We start from the raw sequence: 12,602 nt of genomic DNA, 5'->3' as shown, positions 1-12,602 counted from the left end.
CACCAGTAAATTTTGCAAGCCCCAATTTGACTGAAAATTCTTTCTTTTCTGAATATGAAATATAGTCTTGCTGATTATAGAGTTCTAGGCTCATAAAAGCTGCTTCTTTTGTCCTTGGTGCTTGGTCACCCCACAGTCCCTCCCTCCCTCCCTCCCTCCCTCTCTCCCTCCCTTCCTTCCTCCCTCCTTCCCTCCCTCCCTTCCTTCTCTCCTTCCTTTCTTATACTCCAGTGGTCTAACTGATTCCCTTTTCTCAGGAACAGCAGACAATACTTCTTAGCAAGAGAGCTGGAAGGGATGCTGAGAAGCTCTGGCCTTGGTATGGGTCATTAAAGGGATACAGAGGCTGTGTGGCGTCTCCAGGAGCCTTTCCTCTGTAATCCTGGGCACCATATCACACCAATGTTTATTCGGAGCATCTACTTGCTTCATCTCAGGGCTGAAGGTCAAATCCAATGCCTTGAATGTTCTGAAGGATAGGAGAAGGAGTGACACTTTTGGGGATGCAGATTACTTTCTGCTGAACCTGCAAGATCTAAGCTGGCAGACATGTTTTCCAGCTAGGGTGAGGACCATTTGTTCCTCAGGCAGGGCAGGCTCATCAGGATGGCACCAAGCATGATCAGAGGAACACAAGAGGCTATATAAGCCATCACCTCCACGTTTGTGTTTGACAATGGGCAACGAGCTCATTCTGCACTGGGCATGGGTGGCACTCCACCTGCAAGGCAGCTGTGCACAGACAGGCCACACTGAGGATGTCATCAATCTGCCAACTGCTGAAGTTGGACAAGCCAGAGCTCTCACCAGTCCCTTCACAGCAGTGCCTCCAGAGCCTTCCACATCTCCTTACAGTGGGCAGAGTTACACTGGACAGTCCTATTGGCGTTCCTGGGGAAGGGAATTGTATCCCTGTTCGAAGGCATATGGCCAGTACAACAAGTACAGGTCTAGATACCCCAGCTGGATATCAGCCATTGTCTTCTGGAGGGCAGTTTCTACATCCTCATAGTAGAGTTTAGTGTTACAGAGCTTGGAGGTCACAGAAAACTCCTCCTGAGGCACTTCCCTGTCTGGTTCCACATTCTCCTTCAGAACCTCCCATCTCAGTCTCATTCCCATATACAGCAGCACAGTCAATGTGGTGGGAGCCTATACTAAGGGCATGTTCAATGGCTGTTTTTAACCTGATCAGGTGTTCTCTTCTATATCCCCAGACCAGAAAGAAGCACCTTCTGTCTAGTGTGCAGGAGGGCACAGGAAGCTGTACTGCCCTCCTCCCTCCCCCTCCCACCCCCACACACACCAGCAGTGAATTCAAGCTGCAGGGAACACAAAGTGGTCAGAATTCAATTCTACACTCTCACCTTGCTTTTTTGTACAACCCAGTACCACCTTCCCAGGGACGGCACCACTCACAGTGGGCTGGGCCCTCTCACATTAGTCATTAATCAAGAAAATGCCCAACAGATACGTCCACAGGCCAATCTGATGGAGGCAATTCCTCAGTTGATATTCTCTTTTCCCAGATGACTGATTTGTATCAAGTTGATGAAAAACAACCAGCACAGATTTTCAAAATAATTTTGTTAACAGCAGCAGAAATGAATATGAAGTTATTAGTATTGGATTTAGTGAAAGACATAGAAAACCCTTGCACTGAAGACTCCATGACACTGAAGAAGAGAAAGATGAACAAAGTGTCAAACTCAGTATTAGCCAGGTTCCATCCTTTCCAAATTAATCTCATCTATAAATTCAGTGCAATCCTAGTCACAATATCAATAAACTTTTTCTTTGTAGAAATTAATGCTATGATGCTCAAATACATGTCAAAATGCAAATAACTTAAAAGATGCAGAACATGCTGGGTAGTGGTGGCACACGCCTTTAATCCCAGCACTCAGGAGGCAGAGCCAGGCGGATCTCTGTGAGTTCGAGGCCAGCCTGGGCTACAGAGTGAGTTCCAGGAAAGGTGCAAAGCTACACAGAGAAACCCTGTCTCGAAAAACCAAAAAAAAAAAAAAAAAAAAAAAAAAAAAAAGATGCAGAGCACTTATGAAAAACATCAAATTATAGGACACATACAAAGCTTGAAGACTATTGTAAAACTACAGTCACTAACACTATGCTCTGTGGGTAAGTAAGGAATGTATTAATTTCATAGGAGTATGTGAAAAAGAAGTGTTCTCTGTATTAATAGCAATTTCAATTATATTGTACTGCTACTATAATATGAGAAATGTGCTTTTAAGTTGGCATAGTATGTTATATATACATTCACTTTGATCTAGTAGAGGAGTCTGGAGATGATGCACAGAAATGGCACCTCACAGGGGAAGGGAAAGAAGAGGGAAAAGTCTTTCGCTTTGGACCTCAAGTGGCTGAAGGATAGGATATGGTTGGTGTCTACCACATCTTTGCACCCTTCAGTGGTACCTTTGTCGATGTCACTGACCTTTCTGGCAAGGAAACCACCTGGCAAGTGACTGGTGGAGTGAAAGGAAAGGCTGATCTATGAGTCCTATCCATATGCAGCCATGTTGACTGTCCAGGAGTGCCCAGAGCTTCATGGAGCTGCGTATCACTGCCCTGGATATTAAACTCCATCACAGGAAGAAATATGATCAAAACCCAGAGCCCAGTCAGCCATCAGAGCTTTTGCTTGTTCAGGGATGAAGATTAGTAGATAAGGATATCACCCCCATTCCTCTTGACAGCACTTAAAGGAAGAGGAAGTCATCACAGTCATTGTACATAGGACTTCTCAGATTATTTTTTGTTAATAAATTGATTGTATAAGCTAAAAATTAAAATAAATAAGTAAATTCACTATGAAGAGAAAGTCATCCAAATAAGTACAAAATTCTAGTCAATGAGTTGACTACAGGACAGACATAACCTAGTGTTCCACAAGGCCAATTTTGGTGGCTCTGTTGAGATGTGTATATATGGTTGTGGAGTAAGACAGTGTTGGACTGAAAGGTAGACGTACAAGATCTACCAGAGGCTACTGCAATGATCCTAGTGAGAGTTACTGGTGACTTGAACCACTCTTGAATATTGTTAAGTACCAGCCTTAATAATATTCTTCCCAGGGGCCCAGGAGAGAAGCTACAAATATCGAGAATTATTTTTGGTAAAAGGATCTCAGCACACCAAGCTCTTTGTCCATTGATTTATTCCTCTGGGATAAAAATCCTATCTACACAGCTTCAGTTTTGTTCTTGTGCCTAGCTCCTTTCTTGCCTGATTTCTCTCTACATTTATCTGTTGTCCCCTCTAAGTTTTATTTTAGTTTTCTCATCTTAGTTCTGCCCCATCTTGGTCTTTCTCATCTCGTTCTTCCCCATCTGGCTTTTCCTCAATTTCCATCTCATTCTTCTAGTTCTCCAGTTAAAATCCTCTCTCAGTCTCTGAGGTTTACAGTTATATATGCAATAGCAATAGCAGTGCTCTAGCTAAAGCAAGGTCACCAGTCTTGAATTCTTACAGGGTCATAAAGGCAGGTAAGAATTTTCCTCAGGCAGTGACCATCAGGCTTTCTTTTACAGCTCAAAAAGGGAGTGGTAAGGGAGGAGGTCAAATGAGAGCTAAAATTGATTAATATATCAGAAAAAGGGAATTTATGTTCTCAAACTACATTCTTAGAAGTGGTTAGGTAAAAATGTTAGAAGTCTATAACGTCAGTAAGGCTGTATAAGATAGGAGAGTCTCAGCTAAAATTGCACAAGAAATAAAGCTATCCGCCTGACCTAGGAGACAGTGTTATTTCCATTAGGGTGTTACCTTAGTTCAGGAGATCATTTGGCCTTAGATTCTTGATAGGTATTTTAGATAAATACACTGTTAGGAGTTCTTGGAAGCACACAAGAAAATCATTTTAGGAACCAGCTAATATATATACAAAAGCCAAGACTTCTTAAGCCATGGCTTGACCCTTGGAAAAGTCCTTGACCTTTCCAAGTAGTAGCTTTTGTGATAGTAGCTGGATTCCATTACATTTTCCTGTGGCTTTCAGCAAACCACAAAAGAGGGGGCAGGCAGAAGAGAGGTGGTGATAAGGTGGTATAACCTGATACTGTGGTGGTTTGAATAAGAATGTCTTCCATAGGCTCATACATTTGAATGCTTAGTCATCAGGGAGTAGAAAGGATTAGAAGGATTAGGAGATGTGTCCTTGTTGGAGGAAATGTGTCACTAGGGGTGGACTCTGGGGAGTTAAAAGTCCATGCTAGGCCCAGTCTGTCTGTCTGTCTGTCTGTCTGTCTCTGTCTCTGTCTCTGTCTCTGTCTGTCTCTGTCTCTCTGTCTGTCTCTCTCTCTGTCTGTCTCTCTCTCTGTCTCTGTCTCTGTCTCTGTCTCTGTCTCTGTCTCTCTCTCTCTCTCTCTCTCTCTCTCTCTCTCTCTCTCTCTCTCTCGGCTTATACATCAGGGTGTCGCTCTCATCTACTACTCCAGCTCCATGCATGCTGCCATGCTCCCCCGCCACATGATGATAATGTATTAAACCTCTGAACTTGTAAGCAAGTCTCCAATTAAGTGCTTTCTTCTCTGTTAAGTTGTCTTGGTCATGGTGTCCCTTCACAGCATAGGACAGTGGCTAAGACAGATACCACATGTGTTTTGAGGGCAAATGACAAGATTTGTTGCTGGATAAAAGAGGAAAGAGTTGAGAAAGAGTAAAGATTTTTGGCAGGAGAAAATGAAAGGATATAGTTCTCAGCATCTGAAATGTGGAAGACACTGAGGCAGGTTCAGATGCCTCAGTGGACATTTAAACAGAGATGGTAGATAGGCAGTGAGATACACAAGCCTGGATCAGAGAAGTGTGAGTTACTACACACATTCGGGAGTTGTTAAGGCAGAACTGATACTGGATGTTATAAAACTAGATGAGGTCATTTGAAGAGTGATTATAAATAAACAGGGCCTGAGAAGGAAGCCCCAACTGTGTGGCCTTTGCAAGCACGTGGGACTGATGAGGAAAAATAAGGGAAGGAGACTGGAAAGGACTGACTAGAGAGGTCAGGAGAAAACCAGGCAAATGCGATGCTCACATAGGTCAGTGAGTGTGTGTATTAACTACTGCTAGAGAGGCCGAAAGGGCAACCAAACACTGGGTTAGTAGCATGGTGATCACTGGTGACCTTGATAGGGGATGAGAGAGATTAGTTCGGAAGACAGTTAGAAGAAGCTATGTTAGATTCTTCTGTAAAGGGGAACATGGAATAGTGGTTGGGAGTGAGTTGAAGTCCAGAAGGCAAACAACGGATTAAAAACTTGTGAGAAACAATGATCTTAACTTCATAAGAGTATCAGAGACTCAGAAAAGCAAAAGTGAAGCTGTTTATCTATCTATCTATCTATCTATCTCTCTATCTATCTATCTCTCTATCTCTCTATCTCTCTATCTCTCTATCTCTCTCTATCTCTCTCTCTCTCTCTCTCTCTCTCTCTCTCTATCTATCTATCTATCTAGCCATCTATCTATTTATTTTTGACCTTACAAAGTCAGGTGATAGTTTAGAGGAAAGGCAAAAAAAGGCCCCTCAGTTTCCAAATGGCTGAGTTCTTCGTGGAGATACAGTCTCCACAGTGTCTAGTATTGTCCCTCTCTAAATCCCTTATTTTGTTTGTTCTGGATGCCAAGCCTTATCTAATACATATCCTGGGGCTCAAGATTCCCTCATTTTCTGAACATGTGCTTGGTCACGTACCAGACTGCCTGTAACTTTTCAACTATATGATGAACTGAGAAGCGCCCAGCCAAGCAACTGCTAGCTGCTCACTAGGGAAGACAGGGGCCTAGCGCCTCCGGCTTATCTGTGATTCATTAGTGAGCTCTAAGCACACCCCATACTGAAAATGGACCATAATGATTTATTTCTTGCAAGCTGATGGTAATATCCAGCAGCAAGAGCGAATTTGGCAATATGGAAGACAGAGAGGGGGATTACTAAATGTGTTTTTGCTTCAGGGTGGAACTCTGGTGCATAAATGAAAGACTTACTCTCATTCAGAACAAGAAGTAAGGCAGAGTATTCAGGCTTAAGTGTGGGTGGCTAAAGACAACAGGAAAATGGAGTTCTCTTCCAAGGAGGGTCATCAGCTGACAGCGAGTGAGAATGGAGCCATCATGAGGATTCATAGGGAAGGAAGCCATCATGAGGATGCATAGGGAAAGGTCCCTTGTTTAGCATGGTGGTGGCCACTATAATTTCAATCATTAAGAAGGCTGGAGCAGGGAGATAAATGAGTGTAGAAGTTTGAGGATAGCCTGGGCAATATACCAAAACCCAGTCTCAAAAAACAAAGCCAAAAACCCTCCCAAAGTCAGTCTTTAATATCTAAAAACTAAACCCAATGAAGTAAAATTGAAAAGCCTCTGCCCAGAGAACTTACAACCTTCTGAGGAAGAGAAACAAACAGAAAACACAGTACCACTATTTGCTTTCATAATGAGTCAGAAAATGAGGATTTAACCAAAACTCTATGGGCATACAGAGGTGAAGGTAGGTGGGCAGCTCTCCTGTCACGTGACCAAGTCCTTACACAGGGCTAACATTCTACAAAAGGAATGGCACAAGTAAGTACTCTCTGAAGCCCTCCCTCCAAGTCAATAGACTGTTTGGGGTAGCAGGGCGTTTCCCTCTGACTTTGCTCTGAGCTCACTCCTTGGTTCTGTAGCCTACCACAGTTGGAGGCAGATGTTATTTGGAACCCATTCCTTACAGGACAAGTCAGTAAGAAGTTAATCATACCACATTGGCATTCTACCCACAGGTCTGGACGGGGCTATTCAACATGGATGGATCAAGAGTGTATTGCAAGGTATTTTATTTCATGCCAGATGAGTGGGCTGGCAGTGTGAAGGAAGCTTGAAAAGGTCTTGGGCTTTGGCGATCTGTCCAAAGCCCTGTGAGCTTGTGGCTTGGCAGAGCTGATTTTTCAAAAACCCTTCTCTTAGTAAACCAGTTTGAAGCTTTTCTCTGACGTCATTGCGGTTTCTGCTCTGGCACAACCTGGTTGTAACTTTGCCACTCAAGTCAATTGTGGCCAAACTGAGTTTCTACATGGCAGGCTCTTACCGAGTTGATTACAGTACATTGACCTCGCATGGCTCACATGCCTGCTTAATTGAACGGTGAGATAGATGTTACGATGCAGATATAAAGAGGACTAAAATTCCAAACCAAGGGCACCTCCTTGTCTAAAGCCTTTGGGAAAGAAGACATTGAGATTAGAACACTCAGGGAGAGCGGGGACAAGGACCAATTGGGCAGAGGAAAAAGGGAGGCAGGTATCATTGAAGAAAATGATGCCCCAATGGCGGTATTGCTGAGACTGAAGAACGGGTCAAGTTCCAGTCTTTTGGCCTAGGCTTTCCTATGACTGTTCTGTTTGCTAGGATGCTGTTCCCATCCTCATACAGTGGTTAGCTTAGTATCTTAGAGGGATTCAATCCCACCCTCCTAACATTTAGAACAATGTAATTAGACAATCCACGGTATATTTCCTTGTTAACCTATCTCCCTTAGCATATGTGCATGTACATATATACCTATTATTTGCAAGGCAGGTTTTTTTTTTGTATAATAAGCACTCAAAAAAGACTTGGATAATGAATAAATATATGAGTGAATGAGTGTATAAATAATCTATACTTTAACTAGCAATGTGTTAATTGATTGTTAAGTCTAGAAGAGTAGAGGGCAGTTGGGACACGGGCATACCTGAGTGTCTTTCTTATGATTTTGTTGTACTTCACTTGGCAAACATGGATGTCTTATTCATTTCTTTATTCAAATGCAAATAAACATCCAGGTATCTAATTTGTGTAGGGCATTGTGTTAAATACCAAACATAGAATTGTAACTAGGATGCTCTGCCAGACTCTTGTTGAATGGTGGGAGGAGTCAAGGGACTGCAGTAAACAGTCAAGAGAGCTTTATTGGAGATATGTTCCAAGTACATGAGCAGAGACAATGGACTAACTTATCTTTATGGAGGGTGTGGGACACTGAATGTCCCCCAGCAGAAGTGACATCTCACTGGAGAATTTAAGGTTCTGGGAGGACAAAGAATATTATAGGAATTTCTATTTCCAGTGATATAGAGGATTGGAGAGTATAATAAAAAGAAAATATCTTTTTCAAAAAAAAGAAAGAAAGAAGAAAAAAACAACTAATGCTAGTAAAATATCAAGCAAACCTTTTTTTAAAAAACAATATGCCTTCTACATACAACAAGGGGAGAAGGGAACACTCAGATGCTCATCCTCCAGTTAGAACACGAACCCACAGCTGGCAGCTTCTCTAATAACCTATAACCTGGATTGTTGTGCGTGTTTGTTTTGACAGCTGCACTTGTAACAAGTGCAGAGAATGGACAAGGGCTTGAGAATGCTCAGAGTGGGCGTTAGGACAGAGATTCCCACATGAAATTCAAGCCTGGAGAGGGCCAGCCATTCCCTTGCTGAAGGAACACCTAGGAGGAGGGGACACTCAGTGTGGGTTGCAAGGGAAGTGGCATGTCTCAGCTTTGGCATGGGGCAGAAGTAAAAATGATTCCCCCCACAAGTTCATATGTGCAAGGAACAAGAATTAATGTGCACTTAAATTCAAATTTGTCCAACCTATGGTATCAGAAGTAATTCCTGAGTTAGTTCTCATTAGTACCTAGCACAACATACTAATATTCCACAAGTAATGTTTGATTGTTTATTTGTTTATCTATCTATCTATCTATCTATCTATCTATCTATCTATCTATCTATCCATTATTGAGAGACAGAGAATGAGAGACAGACAGACATACACACACAGACACACACATATACACGCACACACACATGGGGGTGGAGGTGGGGTAGAGAACACACATGCCATGGTTTGCATGTGATAGTTAGATGATAACTTGCAGGCATCAGTTCTCTTGGTTCACCATGTGGATTCTGGAAATTGAACTCAAGTATTAGGCTTTGTGGGAAGCATCCTTCCCTGTATAGACATCCCCTGGCCCCCTTATTTATTTATTGAGACAGGGTTTCACTGTGTAGCCCAGGCTGTCCTAGTGGATACAAGTGAAAAATCACGATGAGATTCCATTTCACACTGTGGGATGGTAAAACAATCAAGGCAAAAATCCCCACAAGGCCAAGGACCGGCTAGAAAACAGAGTAACACGAACAGACCCAAGGGCATGTGGCAGCGCTGATCGATGCCACTTCACCTACTGAAGTTTGAGAGATTCCTCCCCGTGGGAAGCAGAAATTCTCCTTTTCTGGAGTGTGAAGAAACTCTCAATCTATGAAAACATCAGTAAAATTACTTATGGTTAAAAATGACTTCTAAGAGTTTTAAGTGTATATTAATGAGGATTTGAGAACAACATTTTAAAAAATCAAAATGACACCTCTGAATAGCCTTTGTGTATTAACGACAGTGACTCTTACATGGGCTTTAAAGACAGGAAAGTCTGGGTTGAAACCTGGCTCGCCCATTTAGCAGCCACATGACCTTGGTCTGATGGTACACTCTGAACCCTGACCTTTGTCCCCATAGATTGAGGATATAAGCCCTTTTTATAGACTGTTGTGAGAATTAGGCATGTTATATACAAACACCTAGTGTATAATAATGGTCCTTAGATGTCAACTATCATTCCTGCACCATTGATCACATCCGACAGGAACCTTCTATGAAAGAAACAAACAAAGAGCCAGCCACTGCTGGGCATCCCAAATATCTCAGTTACTCTTCAAGAGGAGAAAAGATAAAATCTTCAAGGCTGGGTAAATTCAAATGAGAAAAGAACATTTATTCCCTTCAGGTAAAACATGAAGCATCAGGATGAGGATGGGGTGAGAGAAGGATTTAGAGACTTGAGTTCTAAATGTGAGTTCTGTCTCCACACACTGGACCTCTGACATTGCAAGAGTCTTCTGTCTCAGTTGACTCCATGTGTAAAAAGACAATATTGATGTACCAGGTCGCTGGGAGAATGAGGAAGGTAATACGTACTTTCAAAGTTCTGATATGCAAAAGGTTCTGCAAAACATTAAATAGTAATAGCAACAATGTTTCCGCTCTCATCCTTCTGTGGATAGAAATCCTATGCCTGCACTGTTTGGCACTCAACATTCTATTGCTGGTTCTGGGACTCCTGAAACTGGGTTCTCCCTCCTGGTTATCAAAACTTACCCATCCGGGAAGATGGCTCAGTCAGTCAAGTGCTTGCTAGGCAAGCATGAGGATCTGAGCTTTATATCTAGAAACCACACTTGAAACACTCCAGGCATGGCATGGTGATCTGTGCTCACAATTCAGCATTGAGGAGACAGAGATGGGCAGGTTCCTGAGGCACAGTAGCAAGCTAGCCTACTTGGGAATTCAGACCAGTGAGAGACCCTGTCTCAAAAACACCAACGAATGATAGTTGAGGTCATCCTTTGGCTTCCATACCCTTGTGCAAAAATGCATGCGCATGCGCACGCGCACGCGCGCGCGCGCGCGCGCGCACACACACACACACACACACACACACACACACACACTACCCACCCTAAATCTGGATCCTTGGGATATTATTGCTGGAGGGCTGGCTACTTGATGAATACTGCATTCGTCCACCAGGATAACCATGGACCCTCCCACTCCATCTCCATGTTGTTGTGGGACCTGTTCCAATTGGTGGTATTTTTCAAGAGGGAAAATCTTTCAGTTGGGAATACTGACAAACACTCATAACTGTAGACATTGTGGTAGATTGTTGGGTGGGATATAGCATGTCAAAAGGAATTCCCACAAAGCCTTAACTTCCTAGAGCATCCGGGAGTAATGTCAAATAGCATTTTCTGCTGTACAAAGAACATCCTGCTATGTTGTCTCATTCAGCCTATACTCTGCTGCACACAGAACATCCTGCTGTTGTCTCATTCAACCTTTACTCTGGTGCTGCGGGAATGCTGAGACAGAGTGTGACCCCCAGGTGTAGAGATGAAGACTGTGGCTTGGGATGTTAAGGGAGTGGCTTGCAGAATCCTACACCTATCTAGTGACCAGGCTTCATGTTCCTCCTACCTCATCTCTGGAGCATCTGGACACAGCTACCATCTGGACCACCCAATGGACTGTGGAATCATTGTAGATCGGCTTTTCTCCACTTGGTGTTCTCACTTCCAAGGGAAAATCAGCAAGTCACATCAGCTGCAAGTTTAGACAAAAAAAAAAGTATAGCCTGCATTTCTCTGTATGTCCTAAAATATTTTACTTTTGCCTCAAAGGTTGGTTTATTCACACTCAGAAAGACCCAGCTTTCCAGCACAGGCTGAGAGCAGGCTATGAATAGTAGACCTGTTTCCCTCCCCAGAGCTTTTCCTCTGTTCCCAAGGTTTTTCTCATCCAGAGCATTAGATAGTTGACCCTTTTCTACCAGAAACTTTAGACACAATAATTAACTCAACCTCCTAATAACTTAATAATCATGCCTTGAGACTCAATGGGCCTGAACTTTTCAGGCAACTCACAGTCATTAATTAATTCTGCATCCAGCTGCCCGGAGCTATAGGTCACCCTGATCACCTTCAGGGTGTGGCTGAGTCATCAAGACAGGCCAGGGATCTACCTAAGGTCACCCAGTGTCTGAAGCCAGCTGGAAGTAATCAGGGTTATAAGGGCAGGCCTACCTCTAGGATCTTCATCCCCAGGGTCTGATGTTCTTATCTGGGGCCTCATGTCCCATTCTACCTACCTTGGTTAAAGCCTGCTACCCAAACTCCTGTGTTCTGGTGTCCCCAGGACCAAGTTCAACAGAGAGAGGTAGTCATATACAATAATGTACAATATTGTGTGACTGACTAAAATGCCTTAAATTATTACCTCAGAGATATGTGCATTTTAACAAAGGGTCTTCTGCAGCTCCAAAAATTCAAGTTATGTACACAAAAGTACAATGTAGACAAAGGCAGGTGTGTGTACACACATGCACATGAAGTTTTCCATCCTAAATTTGGATCCTAAATCTGGATGATATTCCAAAGGCAGGATCCCAGGCACATGTCACCATCATCACAAAGGCTGCTTTAGCAATGGAGCTCTTCAGGGAGAAGTTTCTTGTACTATCCTCTAGGTCATGTAGGCTTGGATTCATTGCTGGGTTAGCCTTCAGGCCCTTGCTTTGCTAAACTTGACCCTTAATTCCCTAGAGGGACATGAGAGAAGCAGAGAACTTGGATGCAAACATTACACGCTAACTAAGAGCTGGAAGTCGGTGTTCTCAATTAATTTCACCACATCCTCTTAGACAACCAAAACAGGTACCATGCCACCCTTTACCTTGGCGATATTTGCTCTGACCCAGCACACATATTGCCAAACTCTGGGCTACCTAAGTCCATGACTCATAGTAGTCCAGCATACTTGTGTGAGCACACATGTGCATGTCTGTATATATGTTCCAGTATATGGAGAGGAGGAAAAGGGTCCCCCTGGGGGCTGAATCTGCCCAAGTCACTCTATCTAGAAGGCTCCTGGGAACTCAATCCATGCATGAAGCCACCCAAGTGAAGACGGCTGTTGACAATGACAACTGAACTTCATA

General features: G+C 43.2%; 1 pseudogene; it reads right to left on the bottom strand.

Annotated features, from left to right (window-relative positions):
* Positions 1-253: 253 nt before the first annotated feature.
* LOC128100948 (aldo-keto reductase family 1 member A1-like) lies at positions 254-11,737 on the bottom strand (annotated as a pseudogene).
* Between the last annotated feature and the right edge of the window lie 865 nt (positions 11,738-12,602).

The sequence above is a fragment of the Peromyscus californicus genome, unplaced genomic scaffold (assembly GCF_007827085.1).
Source record: "Peromyscus californicus insignis strain IS unplaced genomic scaffold, ASM782708v3 Scaffold_7__1_contigs__length_154581171, whole genome shotgun sequence".
Taxonomy (NCBI): domain Eukaryota; kingdom Metazoa; phylum Chordata; class Mammalia; order Rodentia; family Cricetidae; genus Peromyscus; species Peromyscus californicus.
Note: the sequence above shows the minus strand (reverse complement) of the source record. Positions and strands in the feature narration are given on the sequence as shown.